Source organism: Sipha flava, unplaced genomic scaffold (assembly GCF_003268045.1).
Source record: "Sipha flava isolate LNK unplaced genomic scaffold, YSA_version1 176_pilon_pilon, whole genome shotgun sequence".
Classification (NCBI taxonomy): Eukaryota; Metazoa; Arthropoda; class Insecta; order Hemiptera; family Aphididae; genus Sipha; species Sipha flava.
The window spans coordinates 1,695,341-1,721,304 of record NW_020272062.1 but is presented as its reverse complement, the minus strand read 5'-3'; the positions used below and the strand labels follow the sequence as shown (position 1 = coordinate 1,721,304).

At 33.2% G+C, this 25,964-nt stretch overlaps 1 protein-coding gene across 3 annotated transcripts in view; it reads right to left on the bottom strand.

Annotated features, from left to right (window-relative positions):
* The window catches only part of LOC112680301 (complexin), a 239,369-nt gene that overhangs the window by 82,323 nt on the left and 131,082 nt on the right, over nucleotides 1-25,964 (bottom strand). The window contains exon 1 of one of the 3 annotated variants that reach the window (XM_025550356.1): nucleotides 8,365-8,425. The exons of the other annotated variants lie outside the window; for them this stretch is intronic. The gene's annotated coding sequence lies outside the window, so the exon portion shown is untranslated. Of the gene's footprint in view, nucleotides 1-8,364; nucleotides 8,426-25,964 lie in introns of those variants that run through there. 3 annotated transcript variants of the gene reach the window in all.

Below are 25,964 nucleotides of genomic sequence, written 5' to 3'. Positions count from 1 at the left end.
CGTTCTCTTTTTATTGATTTTATGTAATTCAACAATATTAACTATAACAATTAATTAACTTTTAATTCACGATCGTCAAAACAAATAACTGTTGAAATAAATAAATTACTAATTAAATGAAAAAAAAACATTGTTAATTATGTCTATCGGTTTAGCAAATGACTTATATCGATAGTTATTACTGAATAGGATGATAATATCATACTATTATTGTGTCACACATAGAGAAGATGCATAACTATAAATTTCAGGGTAGAATATATAGACTTTCATTGTGAAACCTGTTATTTACAACATTAATGAGAGTGCTATATAGAATAAAAATTCAGTTTATTAAAAATTTATAATTACAATTATCATAATTAATTTATAATTTATAATTACTATATTAATCCTAGTTGGGAATAAATGTTACTATGGACTGACTAAGGTACTAAGCTCACGAGCAGTATCGCGAACATTTAAAGAACAATTATATACGTCCTTAATACGTCCGGTTGTAGTGTATGGATCGGAAACATGGCCACTCAGAAAAATGGACGAGCAAAGATTCTTGGTCTTTGAAAGAAAAGTGTTGAGGAAAATATATGGCCCGGTCAAAGATGAAATAACCAGGGAGTGGAGACGAAGAAAGAACTTAGAGCTGGAAACATTATACAACAGTTCAGATATATTAAAGGTCATCAGAAGCAGAAGACTACGGTGGGCTGGCCATGCTTGGAGGAGCCAAAATCCACTATTACATGCTGTGATTGAATAAAATCCTGTAGGTAAAAGACCTCTGGGAAGACCAAGAATGCGATGGGAAGATATATAAAGAAGGACATTGAACATTTAGGTGGTGCTTCCAATTGGAAAGATCTGGCATTGGATATAGTAGGATGGAAGCTTGGTTGTGACGGGATGGTCCTAAAGGCCCAATAAACCCAAAAAAAAAAAAAAAATTACTATATTGTCGGTGGAAATTTAAGAAATTTCGAAGACAATTTATTTTCCTCCTCTAATGTGAATCAATGAGTTTCGATTCAATAATATTACACTGTACGTTTATGGTAGAAACACAATAATACGCACATATAATGTCATTATAATACTCATATATCTCGCCGTTATATTGTCAGGCGACGTGATACCGTATTCAATATAACTTTCAGGAAGCCGAACACGGGGTTTAAGACTGCAGTATATGGATATAAATATAAGTAGGTACCACGTTGTAAATCGATTAAGTCGATAAAAGAAGACTTGTACTTGTTCGAAAATAAAAATTGACTTCGCTCCGCGTGGTCGTTAAATGGTTTTATTGTATTTTCCGATCTACATTTAAATAATGACTATAATATCCTGGATAAAACTCTTTTTATTTTCTATTTTTATTGCCTTTTCTTCTTAGTTCAAATTTAAAAACATTATTTCTTTTTTATGTGCTTCCCATTTGAACCCAATAAATATTAATATTTCTTCTTTTTATTAGAAAAATCTTTTTGTTTTAAATATTTCAAACACATATAATTTATTCCACTTATTCTTAAAGTAAGAATAATAATTTTTTTCCAAAAAGTTCTTTTGAAATACTGTTTATCTAAAACAGTGTTTAGTCGCCGATCCCAGAACTGTATTAGAAGATGATCTATTATAATATTATTACATAGTTTTTAAATTAATCGATTATTTAAAAAATTCACAATAAACTTGATTATGATTGTACATCCAGCATTAACCATCATAAAAACAAAAGCGACAAATAAGAAATCAAAACAACAGAAAAATTTATGTTAAACTGCTGCAGTTAGATTATATAAATTAATGAATTATATTGGAAGATTTTAAGTCAATATGTTACATGAGGTAAAATATACAATTTATATTATAATAATAAATATGAATAATAAAAATTTTACAGAAATTTTATACGTATAAGATCAATAGCGTATATAGTTTTAATGGTGTTGAATAAAGTTTTAAGTATAACAAATGAACTAATTTTCTTATTAAATGGGAATTTTAAAGTTTTATAACAATCTGGATTAATAATTTATCTGATAAATTTGTGCTTACAGTTTTAATAAAATATTAACATTATGTAATTTGTAATGTGCTAGTGGATAATATAATTAATGTATTTTACGTTGGTTATATTTTTAAAATCCGTCAATTATAAAAGTTGTTCTTGACTGCAAAACGTTAAAGAACAAACACATCATTACGTGATGGTGTTTTTCATACTGTTATTTAATATATTATAATATAATGTATTTAATGTTGTTTTTTAAAGACAAAACAAAATAATGTTGGTAAATGCGAACTTATTGGTGGTAAATCAGGAATCAGTTGGATTAAAAAAAACAAGGTCACTAGTATACCAGAGTTTACTTTGTGAACTATACACATCTTGTAAAATAACTCCATTCAACTCTAAAAAAGGATCTCAGGACAGAACCCACGGGTGAGACCAATTGCCCAAAGTTTAGCAATAAGCCTTCCATAATTCACACAATCAAAAACTTTCAGGAAACCCGTAAATAAACAGCAAACAGTCGCACAATACTGCTGAAAGGACTAAGAACATAATTTCAAAAGCTTACAACGTTTTAAAACAAAATAAAAATACTGAATACTACAGTTTCAAAATCCAAGAACGATTAAACTTTGTTATTTATACTTTTCCTCGCAAAACGTACCGATATGTATATAGTTACCGATAACTATTGGACACATATGTCTGAAAAAAAAAAATCTTTATATAATTCGTCACAAATACTCATATGCATATTATTTGTATATGTTATGTCATATGTATATGTAATATGTACATATTATATGGTGATATCATATGTATATTATATCTACCTTCACGGTATAGCGTTTTGATTGCGTACCAACCTCGTCGACTGAAAAAAATTCTATCTGATGTCTATATATGAGTTATAGATGGATTTTTCGAATCGCTTGCGGATTCAATCTGATGATATGTGATTTTATTTTTTATCATTCATATGATCAGTTGTGTTAATCATATGGCGCGCACCCTACCGAATAAAATCTTGGTTGTACGAAAACATTTAATTACGGATAGAAGCGCAACACTAAAATCTGTCAAAGATTATATTATAATTACGGCTGGATGAACAAGAAAAGAATCCGAAAACCTACCTCGAAAATAATTGGAAGAAATTATTGATAGGAAAAACAGACGATAAAAATAGAACGAAGGGAGAAAATGGCGACGACGAACGCACCGCGATGTCCTGTGTATGTATATAGGAGTTTTGTTTCCGGGGCTGAAAACGAAATGGGTGTGTCGCACGGAGATCTATCCCGTACGGTAAATAAACAATATGCCAGGCGCGTTTTTCCGTGATTTTATTCCATTAGTAAAGTTCGCAACGAGAATGCGCTGAGTAAACAATTTTCCGTCAACATGCAAAACCAATTTGTGCCAGGGACATTTCCTACATAAACCACCGTCGAAATTGTCCTTAAACACGTTAGTCCGATCCGAATCGTGGGAACTCGTATATATATATATATATAATACGATTCGTTATACAATTGTTTAAGTACATATTTGTACTTGTAGTATTTCGTACGCGTACAAATAAAAGAATAATAATATACAAGTATAGTATAGTATTATAATAAGTCTTGTTGTATTTTACGACGAATCCTTATAACGATATCATATAATTTTACACTGCAGTATTGAGTATCTGAAATTCTATGAAAAATGGTCTAAAAAATGTATCTCGAATAGAAAAAATGAATATGAAAAATTCCTGTAAAACTGGTGGTTACCGATATTTTACAAGCAGTAGTGGTACGGATAAAATATTTACATTAATTTGCAATATAATTATTGTAATGTGAGTTGTAAATCTATTTAAGAAAACCATAATCGTCCAGGGAGCAATAAAACAGTTTCACAAATTGAAAATTATCAGAAAACTAATAAAAAAAAAATTATAAATAAAAAATGAAAATAAAAAAACATCCAAATGATCAACACAGAAAAAAAATTATAAAAAGTTGGAAAAAAATTCATACGAATTAGCGAAACCCTTTTCGATCACGGGAATAGCTCGGGAAGGAACTTTTGAAAAGAGAACGTCTTCGAGTGTACATCGCCGTGATCGATGAATATCGACAATAATGTCATTATATCGTTATCGTCCGGTAATTCGAAAATCTATTGTTCTAAACGGGCTGTTTTTCATTTTCCATCAGTCATGTGTACACGAACATTATACGTTATTTACTTTCGGATCCAAGGAACGTCGGACAGGGGAAATGAAAACATGAGTATCTCATGGTTTTCACGCGCACGCGCTTGCGCGAGCTATACAATCGTTCACGTAGCGAGGAACCCACACACTCGTTACAGAACGGAACGTGAGACTTTTCGCAGGATACGTTTTATTCGCACGTGCTACGGCTATTTCGTCGAGAATATAACACTCGTCGTTCGGCATACTAATTTTAACCGCCATTAATACTTAACTCGCGCGCCCCAGCACTCCACCTGTACATGGGAATGGTCAATAAAAACCCTAAATTACCGTTATTGTCATGTTGATACCAAGAAAATATATCGAGCTGGAAAAACGCCAGTTAGGTTAGGCCGATTAACTCGGCCGAGTGCAAAATTCCAAAAAAAATAAAAAAAAACAGGTCATATACGTTAGTGTCGACGTATCCGAATGAAGAAGTGTAGTAGGATTAGTGCTAAGTGGTCGTGTGTCTATAATTTACCATTGTGCGAATTACAAGTGTCTTTCCGCGATTTATTTTACGAAAAACGCGAAATATTATATTAGTATGATCTGTAAACATATGAACGTTGTGCGACGCCTACAGATACGTGACGATGTGCATTGAAGAAGGTAATGACGGAACCGGAATTAATTAGGCCGTTTGATCTCGTTTACTTATATGCACATTTATTTCGTAAAATTATCTGAATTTCAAAAATTATTTCATCAAGACGTGCGATTTCGTAAAACATTAGAATCGAACAAATTATTAATACGGGTAAAGTAATAAGGTATAAAATATGCTATATTTTCGAATAAGGCGTATATACAATAATAGTTACCGTAATTGTATATAAAACTTATGAAAACTCATCTATCACATAGCACGTGACGTTGAAAAACGATTTACGTTACATGAATCTTTCGAAAACAGTTGTTTTTTTCTTTTGTAGATTTTCTTTTTTTCTATTTTATATTTTCGTTGTCATTTTTCATGAACCTATAAAAAGCCTATAATAATTATTATTAAAGTATTTGAAATCAGTATGGAAAATACTTTTGTGACTCAGTCGACTGCAAACGATTTGATAATAATATAAAAATTGCACTTTATAGCAGAAGAGAAATTTATTTTATATACATCAAAATGGGTAATAAAATCGGTTTCGGGACAGTATGGCAACAGGAAACAGGACCACGAGGAATTGGATGAAGCAACCTTAGGGCTTGATAATATAGAAGAAAAAAAATTAAAATGAAGAATAATTTGTCAAATAGTTTTGATAATTAAGATAATATTTTGCACGAATAATTAACATTTCACATTTATAAAATGAAGAAATGAAAAACATACAAATGTTCAATATTAAAATAGTAATTACCAATTATAATAAATATACAATATCAGTTGTTGGGTTAGTGACTGGCTCGAAATGATAAAGATAGACATGCACTCGCGAAAAATAGTATACAAAATGATATTGAGCCGGTTAAGTAACACGCACGCAAACATGTAAACAAAATACAAAGATGAACAGTAGAAGAAATAATAACGCATTGGTTAAGAAACGCTCACACGAAAATAATGAAAATTTATACAAAAAAAAAATGCAATATTGCGCCGGTTAAAATAACGTGCACGTGATATATGCTTCCTTTTTGATGAGAAACTAAGGTCGTCCATGATACACAAAAATTACGTGGATGTCTTTTGTTTTTGTGTTTTGGTTGTACGTTTAATCATGATTGCACGATCTTACTATCCATGCGCTGGCCTTTGATATCACGCTGATAACTACCGCCTATACGCACGTAGGATCATAGATAATAGAATAATGGATAGGACACGTCTATGTTAACTTTACATGGGGTAGTGGTCTCTTACGCAGAAGAGAGAAGTAATTATGAGGAAGGTTCTTTTTCTATAAAAATTTATATTTATAATTTATATGTTTTATAGTATGGGGTATATTTTGAGATTATGTAACAAATATCAAAAAGTACAAATTTGAATGGTAATTCACAACTTATAACTTAAACATAGATAATATTATTATAATTATCATTATTATTATTATTATCTTTTTATTATATTGTGCTATTACCTATGAACATAAAATAAATAATTGATGATTTTTTTTAATATTTATATTATATAGTAGTATTAGCATGGGAAAATATATAAAAGAAAAATACATAATATACAATATATAGTAAACAATATCTTAGTAAAATATTATATTCAATAATTAATACAATTTTACATTATGTATTTTATGTTGTATATATTTGAATTACTTTTATTTGCATTTATTTTTGTGATAATAAGTAATTAAACTATTAAGAATTGACTCCATATTACCTAAAATATTTCTCAAAAAGTTCTTTCCTAATAATGTCATATGGCTTATCCATTAATTTATCATCTATTCATATGATACACGGATACCGATAGAATATGGCGGAAACATAACCTGTCGTTAATTTCTAAAAAAAATGTCAACTACCTACGAATTCATAAATGACACATAAATGTATAAAATGTTTAACTGCATAAAATTATTATTCTGGAATAATTCTGTAGTGAAAACATATAGAGCAGCGTACGCTTACATCGATGATTATAATATTATTATACTTAAAACGTTTTAGCATTGCTAGTATGTACACGGCCACTGAACCGGGTACACAACAAATTAATCATGACCGATGCACACAATAGCTGCCGTCGGCCGAGTGAGATTCATCTGCGCAGCAATCATCAAAAAACTTATACGATAATAAAATATCATTGAATTATAACTGTATTATAAAATAATATGATTTATAAAACATAAAAAATGTATTACTGTATTATTATATCGTCATGAGTGACGAGTTGTGATAATGTCATTAGTCAAGTTGAAATTACAATGTGCACGATATTTGAAAGTACTATAAAAACAATGATCAGTGATAATCTGAGATGTAGAAACAGTATTAAGAAACCATCCTACTAAGACAACTACAATTTACATCAAAGCCGACTCGTTGAAGTATCGAGATATTAGTTTCAATCAATATTGTAAACAGATTATAACGTGACGGGTAAACTTAATAGGGTAAGAATGTAACATTGGAAACACAAATGATTTTTTCTGACTTGTTTTAAAATTCGAATTTACTGATTATTTTTAAATTTAAATTTAATTATTTTCTTAAAAAAAAAAAAAAAAAAAAAAAATGAATTTATATTTGCTGATTAACTATTTAGAAACGCAAAATAACTGTACATATGTGATTTTTTCCCTATGAAACATTGATTGATAAGTTCTTCTATTCATTATGTATGATAACTTTTTAGTTATTTTTAGTAAACTAATAATTTGGCAAACTTTAATTCTGTCTATATATTTATGTTATACGTTTCTTAAAACAAATTAAACACAAAAGAAGAATGATGGAAGTATTTATGAGAAATAATTTTTTTTTTTTTTTAATTTAACTTATAAGATAAATTATGTTTCCAATGTTATAGAGAGAGAGGGATAAAATGATATAAAATGAAATTACAGTTAAAAAAAACTATTTTTAATTATTATAAACCTACCTAAGCGACTTGATGGAAATAGTGAATTTGGAATTCGCTGATCGATTGTCAACGTCGAGTATCTTCAATTATTATATTACCCCATCGAAATATCAATATGTATAGAATCAATATATAGGATACAGATAATATATAGAATATAGAAAGTAAATATATAAAATCAAGAAATATCAAAATTCGTGTCCCGCGAAATATATCCGGCGCATCGAATAGGCAATCTCGCTACACGACGGTGTAGAAGACCTAAAACACGTCGGATGTTTCGTATTTCAATTTGAATTGTTTCCGTAGTCCATTAATAATCGAGGCGAACCATGGTTACACATTGGCTATTCACACCTATTCGGACGTTATAACAGATTTTAGGAAAAAAACAATCTATTTGCGCATAACATTTTATTACATCAATATCACGTGTAACCCTTTAAAAGCAAACGTTCCGATAAAAAAAACGATGTGAAGGTCATATTCGTTGATTAACGAGAAACCATTATCTAGTCTACTACTGGTTTGAGTTAAACTTACCGATCTAATCCGGCTTCGAATTTTACCGTAACTACTCCCGTCCACTATCGTATCACGAGCGTGCGCACGACTATTCCGGCTGGTGGATTTAGTTGCACTGAACAGCAAGTGTACGGTTGTGTACCCACGGGACCGGTGCCCCGGTGGCGTTTTATCGCGATGTTTGCGCGCGTAAGGAATCGTCGGCGGCGGCCCGGTATCTCAGGTATAAAACGAAGGGACGACGACTATTGTTACCGGGCCCTGGGTTCCAGGGCGGTACACAATGACAACCGACGCCAACGGGGACGGGTAACCTTTTGTCGGCCGAGATAACGCCGCACTCCTGAGAGCTCGTTTCCACCGCAGTAGGTTTGTAATAATTATATTTGCGGTCCCTATCCACTCGATGCACGCGCACAATGTTAACTCACGTGCATGCGCATATCGTTATAATACAATAGGACGATGCACTCGGTTATATTATTACTATCATTATAATAATAATAATAACTAGCATTATTATTGTTCTTGCCCTGTGAAAAAAATCATTGCGGCACGACTCGCAGAAGGGATTATAGCATAACACATAAATGACTCTATCCGAATTGTATATCTTGACGTGTGTTCCTTAAATGATCATGCGAGTTTTTTTTTTAATTGAAACGGACAGAACGTGCTATGACCAGATAACTTTTTTTTCATATGAAGCTAATTCGTACGATATCCCGTCGAAATTTTCCTCAATGAACGCTCTAACCGTCAATCAGATATTGTTCACGAATGCACCCCAAAAAGCATATATCCTCCGTTTTATGACTTGTATTGCGTACCTATCCTGGTACCTATGTAAATCAAATCTGTACTTCAAATCGTACATATGTTTTTATAGTCTGAAATCGCACACATAGGCAAAACGGGTACAAGAATAAGTGATATATCAAGGATAAGACCTTAGTGACTACATGTTCAGTCCATGATGTCAAATTTCTCGCCTTTTGACCGATAAAAATTTCGCGCGCACACTTTCTCACGAAAATCATCACCACTAAATTGTTGCGAATGATAAAATGCTAAAGTAGATCACAACGAGCGTGTTTCTCTTTTATGAAAGCTTCGCTGCTTTTGTCGTATTATGCGCTGCAATAAGTCTATGCGGTATTTTGCAAAAATGCCAAGAAATGTGCCTATACAATATATATACTTATGTATAAATACAAGTATAAACATCGCGGACAAAACGGTTGTTCGACCGAGACGAGCAAATATATATATATATATATATATATATGATTGTTTGCTTCGCCGATGAAAAATAGAATATAAAAACCAGTTGGCTGAAGGCAAAGAGTTGCATCGTTAGACGACCAAAATCGTAGCCAAGAAATTCGCAATAAATCTTTTGCTGGCAACGAACGATGCCCAAAAATATATTGCGTCCCGTACTCGCGCACGCCAGTAACGCCTATACGACGTTAAGATATTATTATGCCACTACTATAACGTATGTTTCCAGGGCACATCACAGTAGCGGTTTCGCACAAAATAATAAATCACCCGTATTTACCAATAGTTATAATAACCATCGTGTGAAACAATGAACAATTATAAAATTCATCTAGCTTTTTGTTTATAAATGAGTTGCTATGAGTATGTCGACGAAATGCGAGTAGAGAAAATTATGTTTCGAATTACATCTGCAAGGATTTCAACGTCATGATGGAAAAATAATTATAAATAAACGTCTGGGAAGTTCAGTTTTATTGAATTATATTCATTTATGCAATTAAAAAAAATGTCCAGCAAGCATCAACACCGTATAATATATATATATTATAGTAGAACCTCGATTATGCGTGCCCCCATTTACCGTTTTTCTCGATTAACTGCTACTATTATATGGCAGCCAAAAAAGCACGTGTTACAGTCAAATAAAATAAATTAACTGACGTTTACAAAAAACAATGATTGTAAACTATTATATATTACTATTATATTATTGTATGAGGTGATATTAAACACATAATCAATTTTATAAAAATAATAAATAAAGTATGTACCAATAAGTAATACAAGTTATTATATAAATAAATATGTTATAATTATTAAAAAAAAATAATAATTTTTAATATGTATAAAAAAAAGTTCGTTTCTCGTTTAACCGTCTTTTCGATTATTTGTTAAAGGTTCTGGTCCAAAGACTTCCGGAAAATTGAGTTTCTATCGAATATATATATATATATATATATATTTAGGAGAAGTAAACAGAGATAAATAGAGAACGTGATACGGGTGCAGAAAGAGACCACTGGGAAAACAACTTGACAAAATACAGACGATACATTGGTGTACGAGTGTGTGTAACACATTTTACATAAAATTGAATGTTATTCAAATGTATATTTATAAATATATACAATATGCTTAACACACGAAAACTCGAACAGTAAGAGTGAATGAATAAAAAGAAAATTTTAGCAATTCTACGTATAGGATCGTTTACGCCCAAAATTAGGTTTTTCATAATCCTTATGAATCACCGAGTTTTTCAAACAAAAATATCGAAAAAAAAACGATTAAGAATTAACGAATCTTAAGAAAATACAATAATGCGAATCACAAACATTCATGTATCTAATTCGGTTGGAACCTTGATGGACTTCGGCAGACAGAGGTAAATTTAGAATTAACGGTTTTCGAGGTTTTCTTTCTTTTCTTTTAATTTCAATTCAATTACATAATTAATTTAACTGTCAGAAATACTGGTGAGTTCTACAATAAGAAATACGAATATAATTGAAATTTCCAAGCTATTACACTGATTTGGCTTCAGTTCAACGTTTATTATCTTTCGTATTACGGGCTGTGTAATGGATTTCATTTCTTGCAATTGTTCTCTCTCTCTCTCTTTCTGCTGGTCGTTTAATTATACATCAGATCGCGACAAAAACAATAAACGTCTTCTCTGTTGAATTACGATCTCTAAGAGCTGTGAGAGGGTAACTCATTAGGAATGAAAATCGAAAGATGTTGTACACTCTTTCCCTCTCTATTTATATTTATCTACCTTTTATCTGTAATGATTTTGTCATTAATAATAGACAATTTCCCGTTCGTTCATCGCGAAGCGTATAAGCATAAATCGGATTACTGAACTAAGTATTACAAGTCAAGGCGAACCCGGGAACTGTAGTTTTGTACAAATTGGATTATTGAAATTCAATTACTCCACCTAGCCGCCGTCCACTCGTCTCTTCTTTTCGCGAGTTCCTATACACGCGTCCAAAACAACGTGTATATATGAAAAGCCAATTTGTCGAAAACACGGGCGCTCGCGATGGGCTATTAATTTGCGAGGTTTTTTCCGGTTATCAATACGCTACAATGTAATTGCTGCAAGAACAATACACGTCATACACAGACCGTACATACAATATGAAATTACTCACCTGCTTTTCACGAAAAAAGAAAAGAGAATTTAATTGAATTACTATCAGTAAACTAGTTGCCGTTTTTTTCAAGTGAAGGACTTCAGTTTTTCTTGAAACAACTCTATGATTACTTCGAAAACATGTTTTAATAATTAATTGCTTCTGAGAAATATGTTTGGTAGAAAAAAAATCAATATTTTTAAATCGAGAGACTGAATTGGAATTTGATTAAGATGTATTTACTTGAATTGTAACGAATTAAAGCAGGGAAAAAAACAGGCATTTTATAAAAGTAATAATCACCGGTACAGATCGACCGGAATAAATGAAGTCGTTGAGAGTAAGATTGTTACAATATCGTACGCCTTGAATACATATACATTTTCTTTCCGTTAAAAACTTTCACGTTTAATCTCAAAAAAGACAGTTTGAAGGAATTGGACCAAAAGACGCAAAGTTTGAACAAATATATAATAAAGATGTTTTTATGGTAAGCACTGATAACAAAAAAAAAAAAAAAAAAAGGCCGATGGTTTTTTAAGCTCGTGCACTTTTACGTAGAAACATTTTCGATGTACGCAGGTGAGGTGATATAATTATTACGAGAAGATAACGAGGGAAAAAACATTTATTTTACTTTATTCTACCACGTTTTACGATGGTGTAGGTTAAAAACAAATTTTACTAGCATATAATAGATAACCATCACTATTCATATGAATATAAAATAAAAAATGAATGTTTCCGGATGATAATATGTTCACATCAACTATGTATCCTTTAAAATATTTATACGATATCAAGTTAGTACATGTTATATTATATTCTACGACTATTAACATGACAACATATTTGTTCGATTGCCATGTATGTTTATTTGATAATATATTTGTACACCATAAACAGCATTCAAATTATTGTGATACACAACGTACGAAATCCGTCGATTCCACGATGGTTTCGTTGAAAGTGTATTACAGATATAATATACAACATATTATGTTGTTTTTTAATCGTTACTATCCCGTTGTTTGGATCTCATCGTGCACATTATTCCTACCCATCTCGCGGTGGCTTTCGAACAAAAACCGCACCATCATATATAAACCGCAAAATAACGTCACCTGTCACGCGGCCGTGACGTCCGCTTTAAACGTATAGCGAAATCTCGAGACGTTTGCAAATTGTTTGTGGTGACTGCGGTAAAACGCAAATAAAACGTGGTACGGGGTTCCCGTGAAAGATTACTGTATGCAATGTGTACGAGTAAGTGTATAAATGCATATTTGCAAGGAAACGGCCAACGAAAATAATCTCGTGAATCGTAACTCGCGTGTGAGTCAAAATCAGACGACAGAGAAAATTATGTTAAAATATTGTCGCAACGAGTGTAATATTGTTAACAATACATTTTGTTGTATGGCACGGTGAAAGAACATTAAATATTTCGAAATTTTTCGTAGTATTGAACGATTAGATTTGTGGTGAAAAATGGTACAGATAAAATGTTTTACAAAAAACAAAAGAAAAAAAAAAAATTAAATAATAATAATAATAAATGTTTTGACAATATGAACGCTCCCTATTATTTCATAATACAAAATCAAATCGAATAATTATATTTGTTACTGTTATACATTACGATAAAAAAAAAAAATGAGGATTTTGTACTTGAAGTCTATACCTGTTCCGGTGGATTCCTATTGTATGTGTGTATGTAAAACTCACTAGTTAGATTACAAACACTTAAATTAATAATATTCTGTGTAACACATGTGTAAATATAAATAGTGGACGGACGGACGAAAACACGTAGTTGTAAAAATGATTCGATTTATCTGACGAAGAGACAAAGTAGACGTAAAATATTTAACGAGAAGCTTTTAAAACAATGTTTTAATAATGAATGGATTACTTTTGAGAGTAGCCTCTTGAGTCTAATCCCTCCACAGGGCTGTTATTTGCCCCCGTATTCTTATTTACTATAGAGTACGCCGATGCTAATATTTCCATCGATACTGGATCGTCGTCACAAACGTTTATACACACAACCGTACGAAGATGATAACAACAATGATTCATTAAAATGGATTAGATCAATTTAGATAATATATCTTGTATCGATCCAACCGATTTCAGTAGTTACAGATGCATTACGGATAATTAACGTTGACATTTTTTTTTCTTTTGCGATCAGATTAACCATAAACGGAACCCCAACGAATAGAATACGCAGCACGATCGACTATTGTTACCGTCGTTCTTTGTAAATATCGGGCAAATATTGTATTACAAACGAATGGGATGGAAAACGATTTCCTACGCACCTAACACCGCGGCCGTATAATACATACGTAGTGGTATTGTACAACCGTAGCTGACCCGAATTAATTTAATTGAATTCACAATAATAGCCCGCACGATTCACTTGCGCTCAACGATGCACTAATAACATATATTGAAATGTTAATGCTACAGCTCGTTTTATTTTTATTTTTTTTTGATTTTTGATTAACGGCTAAGTGTTGTTTACGCGTCCGCGATACGTCCTATAAAGTAATTTTTCGAATGCCGTCCGTGAAATGGTTTTTATATTTTCAAATTCTTTTGCCTCTGTCTACGAAACACTTTCGACCACGGAACTCGACGATTTATCGTCATCGTTTCCGATGTGTTTATGAGCGCTCGAGTCATCGATTATTTCAGACCTTTTACCCCAAGGGGTAATCGTAACTGTTTGAGCAGATGAGAAGGTTTGTGGTATGCGGTATGCCACGGGAGTAAATAATTAATAAGTTGATAATGGGGGGGGAGTAGTTTTACATTTTTTTCAGGAGAGGTAATACCCCTCGGTCGACCCCTGATAGGGACACTACGCGTCATGCGTGTGGAACAACGCTATGCAATCGACTGCGCGAGCCACTATAATTGTGCGACTGTAAACGTACGCGGGACGTTTGAATATTAGAAAACGCGGTGCAATTATCAGTTGTACGTGAGCTGTTTGGCAATTAAGAGATATTGCACGTTTTGTACGTACAAACACCGTGTGAACGTAATAATTCAAAAATAATACTAATAAGTTCTACTTGTCGGCAGCACGTAAAACGGATTAATTTTGGGGTAAAACGTTTCGGCGTATCTCATTATACGGGAAAACTAATTTCCATTATATTTTCGACACATGCTCGTACATGGGTACGAGTGCGCGTACGCATCCAGCCAATTTCACACGCACGTGCACACGCGGGCGCGCTCGCAGTGAGAAGAGAACCGTTGTTTTTCTTTTCTGTTTTTCTCGAGTTCCGTTAATAGTTGCGTTGCTGAAAAATGTCCCGCGGTCATTCAGCGTCGTTATTATTATCGCGGATACAATCCTCCTCCCTCAGGCACAAAACCGTTGGAACGTGTCTGACCGTATGGCCTTGTTATAGAACGAGTGCGCACGTTCTGAATGCAAAATATATCACGATGAATTGCATATACGATTCCGGCGCTCGTCGAATAAAAATAACAATATATTATACGGACAGTTGTACGGATGTTTTCGAGAAAGCGCGCGTTTTGTTTTCGTCACGCATGAGATCGTATAATATTTACATAATCGTAACAATGGTATCGCAAGACCAAACGCGTTTCGTCCAGCCGATAATAATTACGCGCGCACTCGCTCACGTTTTACAACCGTTATTACCGTAATTATTATTATTACTATCGCAACAAATTACACGCCCTTACAGTTCACCGCGACCGCGGTAAAGCGATTTATAGTAGTAATAACCGTATACAACGGTAAAAATTATAAACCACACGTAGATCGACGATCAATAATCCACTCCTGAAAAATGGACGCAGATCTCTTATTGAATGCGTATTGGAATGTACCTCCGTCAATTGAAACGCTCTAATACAATAAAAAATATACAATTGATCGTAAGCCAACTTATGCTGATATAATACATTCCTGTTTGTCTCGTCCAATAGATTGATCGCTAATTGTTTTTTTTTTTTTTTTTTTATCACCACAATCAGATAGTAAAATAATGTATTGAACTCATGTACAGAAGCAAAATCAAATGGCAAATTTTGGGATAGATGTGAGAGTAGGACTGCTTTCGTTTACTGTTCTAATTACAATAAGAGACCGGTCCGTAACATTGAAAGACCCATTATGTATCAATTATAGCGGCCACAAATTTATTAAACGTTCATTCCATTATGATTAACTAACATGGCCTAACCATTTACCATTTTTATTGCGACATATTCGGCCAAGAGGTTCGCACAGATGATTGGTCTGAGTAATAGTTCGAGACAATTAAGTCAATGCGCGTGCGTGTATACGATTCACACGACACGGATAGAAAATTGTAACTAAAATTGTTGTTGCTTATAAAACGTTAAGTTGCTATCTCTCTTGCTGACCTATTATATTTTAACCATCCGAACCGTAACACGTTTTTTTACAATGCACTTGAGAAAAATGTTACAGTCCGACAATGTTAACAGCAATAGCGTCACTCAAAACATCATATATTATTATCGTCGAATACAAATTACTGATTTCACGCGATCACCATCTTATATCATAGTTTCCTCGTGTTTCGCATTAATTTTGTAAACTGTTTTTAAAGCGTTACAAGTGAAATATTTGACTTTTCGGATAGTAGACATAATTGATCTTGAAATCCCGTTTTATTCAATGTATATCGAAAATAATAGCAAACGGTTGATTTCAACGGTCGATTGTCATTTTCATCGTGTTTTAAATAATCATGTTTTATCGGGGAAGCAATAGCATGTACAAAGGCGTGCACGTTTTTTGATCGTTAAAATAAATAATGAAAATAACCCATACGCAGTTGTACAATATTATCTGTAACACAGAAAAAAAAACCGTAAATTGGAAAAATGTTCATGAGTTCATGTAGTCGTTTATAATTTTCACACTATAAAATATACAACTGAAAACGAATGCACTCGATTAATGAACATGGGGGGTCGACGGAAAAAAAAACGTAATTTTGCTATTTTCAAATCACAAACTAACGAGAAATTTGTCAATGCCAAGTTTCGAAGCAGTAGATTTACTCAATTGAAAAATATTTAGTTACAAGCTTCGGTGGTGATGAAAATAGTCGGGGTGAGTTAGATATATGTTGCAATATTTGTGACGTGTGCACTGGCCCGCAGAAGCACTAACAGCATTAGCATTACGAACACTGTTATTGCACACGTATACTACAGTATTTACCTAAAAATACTCAAATATTTACAAACGGTCTCCGATGCACACCCATGGATTTTTCAATTGCTTCATGCCCTTCGTGTGCGATTAGAACCGAACAATTAAATATCCTCTGGACACTCGGCGTACGTATGCATACGAATACACGCACACAATATAGAATATATTACATCTACGCAACAATCATACTATTGCCATTCCGAATTGAATTGCCCCGCAAATCTCGAACACAGTAGTACTAACCCCTCATTCTGTAGTAAATCAGTACGATTTTCACCACTGCGGGACACAATCTGTATACGTAACACTGTTAAATCACACAGATACCGTGGATTTAATAATAATAATGATATGTTATTCGACTTCACATGGTTTAAATAAATATACAAGCACTTAGAAAAATTAAAGAAGGGGGACTCTATTTACTTTAAAAAAAAGAGTGTCCCCAAAACTTGTTAAGCGTTATAATTATAACATAATAATAGCAGAGGGACGCTAAAGTTTCTGAAAATTAATTAGGGCACTCCGTCCCATTGCGTTCCCCCTCAAGTCGAGCACTGTTTACAAGTATATATATTAGTAACATGTATATCTACGTTTTACTAAAACTATACGGCACAAAAAGTTGTATCTTTCAATATATATGTGTGTGTGGGTGTGTATGTACCTCGTTTTATGATCCTGTTTATTTAGCAGATAAAATAGAAAGATTTACAGCCTGCGCGTACACACTCACGACATCCAAAAATGACCTTGTGTCGATTCCACTTTTATTAATATTATTATAACTGTTGTCACTGCTAGGCGCCAGTTGGACGTAGTAGCCCAATAATATAATTCATCGCAATATTATACGCGAGCGTGTTTGTTATTAACGTTCCTCTGCAGTCTAAATGTCGTTTCGTTAAATTATTATTATCAAAATCATTCCGAGGTTGACGGGGAGCGTTGGTTTTATTTTCCTGGCAGTTTCTGTCTCCTCTCCCCTCGTCGCATTTTTAATGGAAGACTACAAAGATGTAATTAGATCTTCAATTATGATATGAGTAACGGAAAAGGAAGCCTAAAATATATAAGTCCAGATTGTTATAGTGGAGAATAAATAATAGTGAAGAGGAGAATGTGGACCCAAAAGCATTCCAAGAATCACTTTTATTTTTTTAATTATTTCATAAATCTACGTAATAAATCGAATACTTGTACTTTTTCTAACACGGACGTGTATGAAATAATAGATTACTATTGCGAGTACACAACATGGAAACGTTCAAGTACAAAATTTCATGGAAAAAAAAATAAAATAAAATTTCTCTTCGGCACAAACAAAAATCAAAAGCCATATAGGATGAATAATTTTTTCTATCAACATAATATCGGAGATGGAAATGTTGCTGTCGAACGCTCTTTTCGCGGTTACGTTCTTGCGTGCTATAGCGATTACGGTGAGTCCAGCATTTCGGCGTCCTTAAAACAGCCCCGTTTCCTCCTTACTTCCAACGTAGGGGGGTTAGTGAGCGAGAATATTTTGGCGCGCGTAACGTCGCCGAGGGACGGTTTAAAATATATCTGTTGTACATGAGCCGCTGCAGGTACATACGCGTACACATAAAACCACACCGGGTGAAGGGTATGCATACATATATATATATATATATATACACAATGTTAAGACCAAACGCACACATTGAACCGCTACTACTACCCCGTCGACCGTCCCGGAGAGGTATCTTTGGAACGAGGCCAAACGATTTTTGTGGCGGATATTCGTGAAATATGAGCGCATAAAAGGGCACTCGGCGGTGTACGCGCGGAACGTTTTGTCGGATAGAATACGTATCGTAGGTAAAATACGTTATATGTATATAGCGATACTATGCTGGAAGGCGGTGGTAATGCTCACGGGACTTTATAAACATTTTGGCAAACTTCACGAGATTCCGGAAACGCAGTTTATGTTTATACATGGTCTATATGTATAATTATATACGGACGACGTGTATTCGTGTGTGCACGCGAGTGTGTTAAATATTAGGTAGGTTTTTATTTTTATTTTTATTCTATATTCGGCTGATGGCGAGAAGGAAAAAAAAGCCCCTCGATGGTAACGATGATAATCGCCCGATTTCCAGTGCTTTTCTTTCCGTGCGTCGTAAAAAACCGAACGTACGATGATTATAATTAATTTTATTTTTGTATAAGACTTGCTCGACTACCGACCTCGCGAACAATACTCCGGCTGACTCGTCGTAACGGCATCACGGTGATAGTTCGAAATCGGATAAACAGCGAGAAACCGAAAATGATGCTGGTAAGATTTATGTTTTATACTTTACTCGTACACCTATGTATATTTTAGGAAACGGGCAGTTGAAAATTCCAAACTCGTGTTGTTGCATGGATTGCGGGAGAAGAACTATCGTTGAAGTTCGGCAAGGTGACCAAGAAAGTATCTCTCAGCAGGGCGAACGAAATGCCCTCCACAAAGAAAATTATTATTTCGATTAATATTGGCCGGCAGGAACAACGGGATGCCACAGTGGATTTTTCGACTAAATATGTCACAAAGTTTGTACTGCGGTTGTTGTTATTGCATAGTTGTGTATAGTTATTTAGGTCGTCGTCGTTCCTTACACACGGGAAGTTTGACTGTAATCGTGCCGTGCAACGACCGTCGGTCCTCGGGTTTGCTACTACTGGCCACCCGTCGCAGTACATATAATACTGTTAAATTACGAGGCAAAGCGGACTCATCTCGGGTATCGCGTCAGCGAGCATAAATGAGAATAATTAATTTTTAAGTATAACGGACAGTTTACCCGGCGAATTCATACATAGTTTATGAGCATACATGTAACATGATATGTTATATTGACGGTGAATTTCACATCTAAACCAAAGAGTACATCACTCCCCGTCTTGCGCACTTGCGTATCCCTTCGGCTTCGACAAACGTCATTCCAGAGCGGCTTATTAACGCACTCGGAGGGGGAGAAAAAATAATGGAAACCATCAACTCACATACCAGGAAAACTTCGCGAGCTTAATGCGAATATAGAGAAAATAAAACCAAATCCTATTACACACCGTTCGCCGCCGTCATCGTCGTTGCCGTAACAGCAATTTCTCCTTTCATCCACCGTCGCCGTGCGTATTATCATCATTTACACAAACGATTTCTTCTCCGCTTCGTCACTATTCTACTATATTTCCATGGCTCAGAACCCTATTTGTCGACGATTACACGGCGGCGGCAACGACCACCGATACGGAGACTGCAACGACGGAGGATTTCTCTGAAATGTTTAAACCAACGGGATTTTTAAGCTCAGATCGAATCCCCAACGAAAACCCACGGAAACTCTAGAAACATATATACATATACGTATACATCTAATGCCGCTTTTGGCCACAACGGAACCACGATTCGATCGGCAATTGTGCCACCATTTCGATTCTCTACGGTGGCGACAGGACTAGGTCCTTAACATTATTATCGTCCAACCGCTGAACGTTTTAAATCCGCTGCGTAGCGTCGTAGAGATAACACACCGAGGGCGAGCAGCGTGAGCAATCTACTCGCATTTCGATGGGTAATAACAATAACACCAACGATGGTAATAGTAGTTACAGCACGGTTTTATTGGAATTTCTGGAAAAAAATGAAGTTTTGCAAGTCGTGTATGATAATACGAAACACGCGAATCACTTTATGAAACTCGCGGCTGGGATCTTGATTGTGTTTCATTTTTTTTTTTTTTTTTCTAATTTCGAATTATATGCTTATCTCTGCTAAGTATACGTTGACACGTGAAGTTCAGTTATTTTAATGTGTAGTTACTTTTACAATTTTTTGGTATTTTCATTTTGTTTGAAATTTTCCGTCCAATTATAAAACCGAACAATTCATCGTCGGTATGGCAATTCAATAAAATATGTAACACTACGTAATTCAGCGATTTGTGTTGTAATTTAAATTAAAAATAATCAATATTTAATTGTTCAATACAAAATCAATAAGTTAGACTGTTTAAAACGTTATATACCTAGTTTTTAATGGTTCTAAGACAGAAATCAAATCAAACAAAATAAATGAGAAATTTTTTTTCTTTCTCGTTAGAATATTTATAAGGACATAACTGTAAACAAAATGGTTGAAAGTTACGAAACTTGAATCATTGAGTTATCCAAAAGTTCTGATGCATTTCCGAATCATTTTAACGTTTTTTTTTTTCTTTTACACTATACATTTCCATGACATCAGTATTATTGAACTCTTATAGTTTTTAAATAATAGTCACGCAACCATGCATCGATCAAACGAGAAAAAGTGTCAATTTCCTGACCATTACGTCTTATAGAATTACGTAATCGATATTCGAATTGTCAGCCAAACACTGCAAACTATAAATATTTTTTCAAACTTATTTTCTATTTGATACTGTCCACAAGACCCGCGGGACTAAAAAACTATTTGGAAATACTGCAATAATCAAATATACATTAATATAACGACATATATTATATTATAATACTTGTACTCGTATACATACGTAGTCACGTATTTTTAGACTTATGTTGGGATACGAATTTTGGGTGCTAATTACTCCATATATTCGGATGAAAAAAAATAGATGGCATGTATTTTTTTACATACTGTTGCATGTATTTATGGATATGTTTTTCCCTCCGTTCATATAAATTTATTATTATGAAATAACTTCGGTGGTGAAAACGGTTTCAAATTTATTTTTTATCAGTTTTACGCCCGAAGCGTAAGAATGTCGTTAAAATCATGTGTTACCTTCCCGATATTAATAATATTATAAAATATTATTTACATAAAAAAAAAAAAAAAGAAAATAACCGTCGATGAACTACATAATATATTTACCCTTGCCATGTACGACTATAAGTTTTACGTGCACGCGTCAATTTTTTACTCAACACACAACGTCTACCATTGGTTCGTATGGTAATAAAATAATGCATATAAAAATAAAACTATACCCGCGTGTGATTACTCGCTACTGTTATAGTCGTTCGTGACTCTATGACCATTTTGACCAACATGTATTTCATTGGAGAAATTCAATGTTTATCGTAATTTGGAAAGAAAAAAAAATAAACGAAAAGTAAAAAGGTGACCGATGTTTATCGTATTTTTAAACGCTTAAGACGTGCGAGTTCTGAATTGAACTCGTAGTAGCACGCAGCTTATAAAAATATGCTATGTAGAATATTAAGCCAAGGTTTTTTCTGTTTGTATAATGTTTATATCTAGGTACTCACCTAACCGCACTGCCATGGGATATATTGTACGGACTCGCAACATTTTTCGATGTATACGGTATTTACAATTGCTTTATTTCACTGCATCGGAACTCGCGAGATGAACACACAACATCCGCAGAATACAAATTGTAACGTACTTGGCCGCCACCGATCGATGTTTCTAATAACACCAGTATCTTTTGTGATTGTATTTTTTCCATGACCCTCCCTCTCCTTACTGTACACGAACAACATATTTTCGTTCACGCACAAAACATATATATTATATACACATGTATATGCATCCAATATCACCCGTAGTACATATATACATACAAAAATATAAAATACGTGCATGTATAGTAATCTAAAATGCCGTGTTCGTGTCTTATGAACTGGATAAGACTTCAATCGGTATTCAAAACATTCGCCAGTCATTTATAAAAGAAGATCGAATACACCCAACGGCACAACGACACTTGCGGTATTTCAATTACTGCACACTACGGTTTCTCCCTTTGAATATTGATCATTTCAACAGGCGAATGTATTGTAAACGCATATATATATATATATATATATATGTATATGTTAATAACGCCTACTGTACGTGAATATTTCGAAAAATAATTTTACCGTTTATCTGAGAACCTAATCTGGTCAAATGCGCGTGCAGTGATCTAACCTAGTTGGATTCCAACGGTTCAAAGTCATCGGCTCAAGCAACTGCTGTGCCGTACATACGTGACATAACCATAATTTCGAGCATACCTACCGCATTATGTTTTCGTCCAAACCGATTATTCAACCGTTCGGGCGGTGGATAACACAAACGTTGGAGGAAACTGTTTCAATCGAAAACGAAATTGCGGATTTCGACGAAAAAAGAATTAAATATACGTTAAATGAAAAAATAACAATATAATATATCATCAAACTTAATACACACATAAATATTAAAAAAAAATACATTCTTTAATTTATTATTACTATTTAGAGATATACAAAATTTAAAACTGTTTAAAAAAAATAAAATGTAAATACATTTGTTCATATTAATTTCTACTGACTTAAAACATTTTTTAATGATGACTTTTTTTTCTTTTTTTTTTGTTCCGTTAAAAGACCGATAAAATCTCCTCAAAAAACCTCAAACTGATAACATTATGCAAAATATTTACTACAAAAACCGACATCATTTACACATATATGTATACATTCAACTCGTACTTAAACTTTTTGATAACAATAAACGTTTAATAATTTTATCAGTGATTACATTAAGACCACAATATTTAACTATGAATTTAATGAGAATTTCAATTTTTCAGAAATCGTAACGTACATGGTAGGAGGATTACTATTTCTGAATTATCATAATCAGATGTCCTTACACGATGCGCAGAATTTCAATTGTTTTCGCACTCCCAGTATCGCTTTTGCATTAAAAAATTACTATTCACCTCATAATTGATTGATAAGTTTTCTTTTTTTTCTTACAAACATTACTAACGAGCGAATTTATGCGTATTTGGTTCAGCATGAAAAATTGATGTAGAGAACCGCTCGTTACGTTTGATAACTGGTTTTCGAAAGGAACCTACTGTGCGTCAAAATTAGTTGAAAATATTAGACTTATACCTAATGCCTTAACCCTAATTCTGTTCCAATAGGACTTTGTATGAAAACTTCATCACTGAAAAATTAAAGCTCATTTTTAAAAACATTATTAATTATTAATTATTAAAACATTACATTTGTGTTACTTGTGGAGATAAGAACTGTTTGGAAATTGACGATTCATAAAAACAGGAGATAAAAACAGAAGCTGAATTCGGTAATGGAAGATGGCTAGAAGACGTTTACTGTATACGGTCGTACTACATATGTCTGTTAGGGTGAAAAAACGGCAAACGGATTTTATCGAATGATTACAAATTCATAATAATTTCTGATCAGAAACCGCAGTAGACGACGGCAGAAGACAAATGATTTACGGTCGACAATTTAATATATACGAGTGACGGCAGTGAGTGGGTGCATTTATCATACGTTTTGTTTTCAATTTTACGAACAGATTTCGGTGGCCACTAACCACGTACACACACATACATACAATATAGTACGATACCTCTATATACATTTATATGTAAAATTTGATTATTTATATTTTATGGCAGCAAGAACGATCAATTTTTCTCTAGTTATGTCAGTGGTTTCGCGTGTGACCCGGTCGAAGAATGTACGAAGCTGCACATCACTTCGTTCGTAAACAAAACAAATAACAAAACATTTCATAAACAAATCCAAAATATAAGTAATAAAAAAACGCTTTTTTACAGAAATTATGAGTTTTTACTGCAGCAGACTTTTTGAGTGTCCACAATGACATTGAAATACGATATTAACATTTAAAAATTTTAATAGTTATACGGTATTAGCCTTGTCCAAATTCTTGTCAGCCAATCAGGATAATCATAGAAGAACAGCAGATGAATCGTACGAAAATAATATAAAATAAAATACAGAATCATATAATTGCGTTTAGAAAAGAATTTATATAATCACTTTTAGAACAAAATGCATAACAACTAACACAAAACTTAACTATAAATAAAAGCACGATCGGATACAACACAACTACAATACGGTTCTCTCTCTTTCTCTCTCTAACTGTGTCACTGTGTCGAATCTATTTGATGTTTGATCGGTAGTAAACTTAATCTTATCCATTCGATATAATAAGCAATATTATTGCTGTTCTTATTATCTTTTACCATAGAAACAAGTAATACTTATATGGTTTCATCAACGGCAGTCACGCTAATCATATGTGTAATTATGTGTACATATTAATGAGTATGCGTTTACTCAAAAATATGTTTCAAAACGCATGGAAATAATTAAATAATACTACATACGTGCCTAAACGTAAAAATATGATGTTTAAAATTTAAAACATATGAACGTTATGTTAAAATAATTTAAGTAGAAATATTTCTATTTGCAAATCGAAATCCCTTTAAACTGACATAGGAGCGTGTTGTTTTTTGATTTAAACCATTTAGGAATTAAAATACATAACAAACTATTAATAATAAATATATATTTTAGCAGAATACATTATACGTTCACGATAGTGTAACGTATAATCATGTACACTATAAAAACAGTTTATAATAACTTGCACGTCTTGCGGTGTAATAATATATAAATAAATATACGTAATTTAGAACATTACAAAATTTTATAATAACAAAAACACGAAAAGTTCGGGCCGTTCCCTTGACGTATAAAAAATGTTATATAAAAACATTAGATTTGCAAGCAATAAACAATTTTCAAAAATGAGCTGTCGGTAAAAGAAAAGAAAAATGAAAAAAACCCGATAGTGTCTTTGACATATTATGTTACCTTTGACATTCAATCCGACTGAGCTGAATACTTTAAAATAAAAGCCATTTACTTGCAACGTTTAAATTTAAGACATTTCGTCGAATAAATATCTGATGATTTATCGGAGATGAGATATTTTCTTTTTTTGAACATTCCGTAAAGGTTTTAAAAAAAATTACGTTTAGTTAGGTTTTCAAATAAAGTCGAGCAATAGATCATATTTCTATAACACACACACACACACACACACACACACACACACACACACACACACA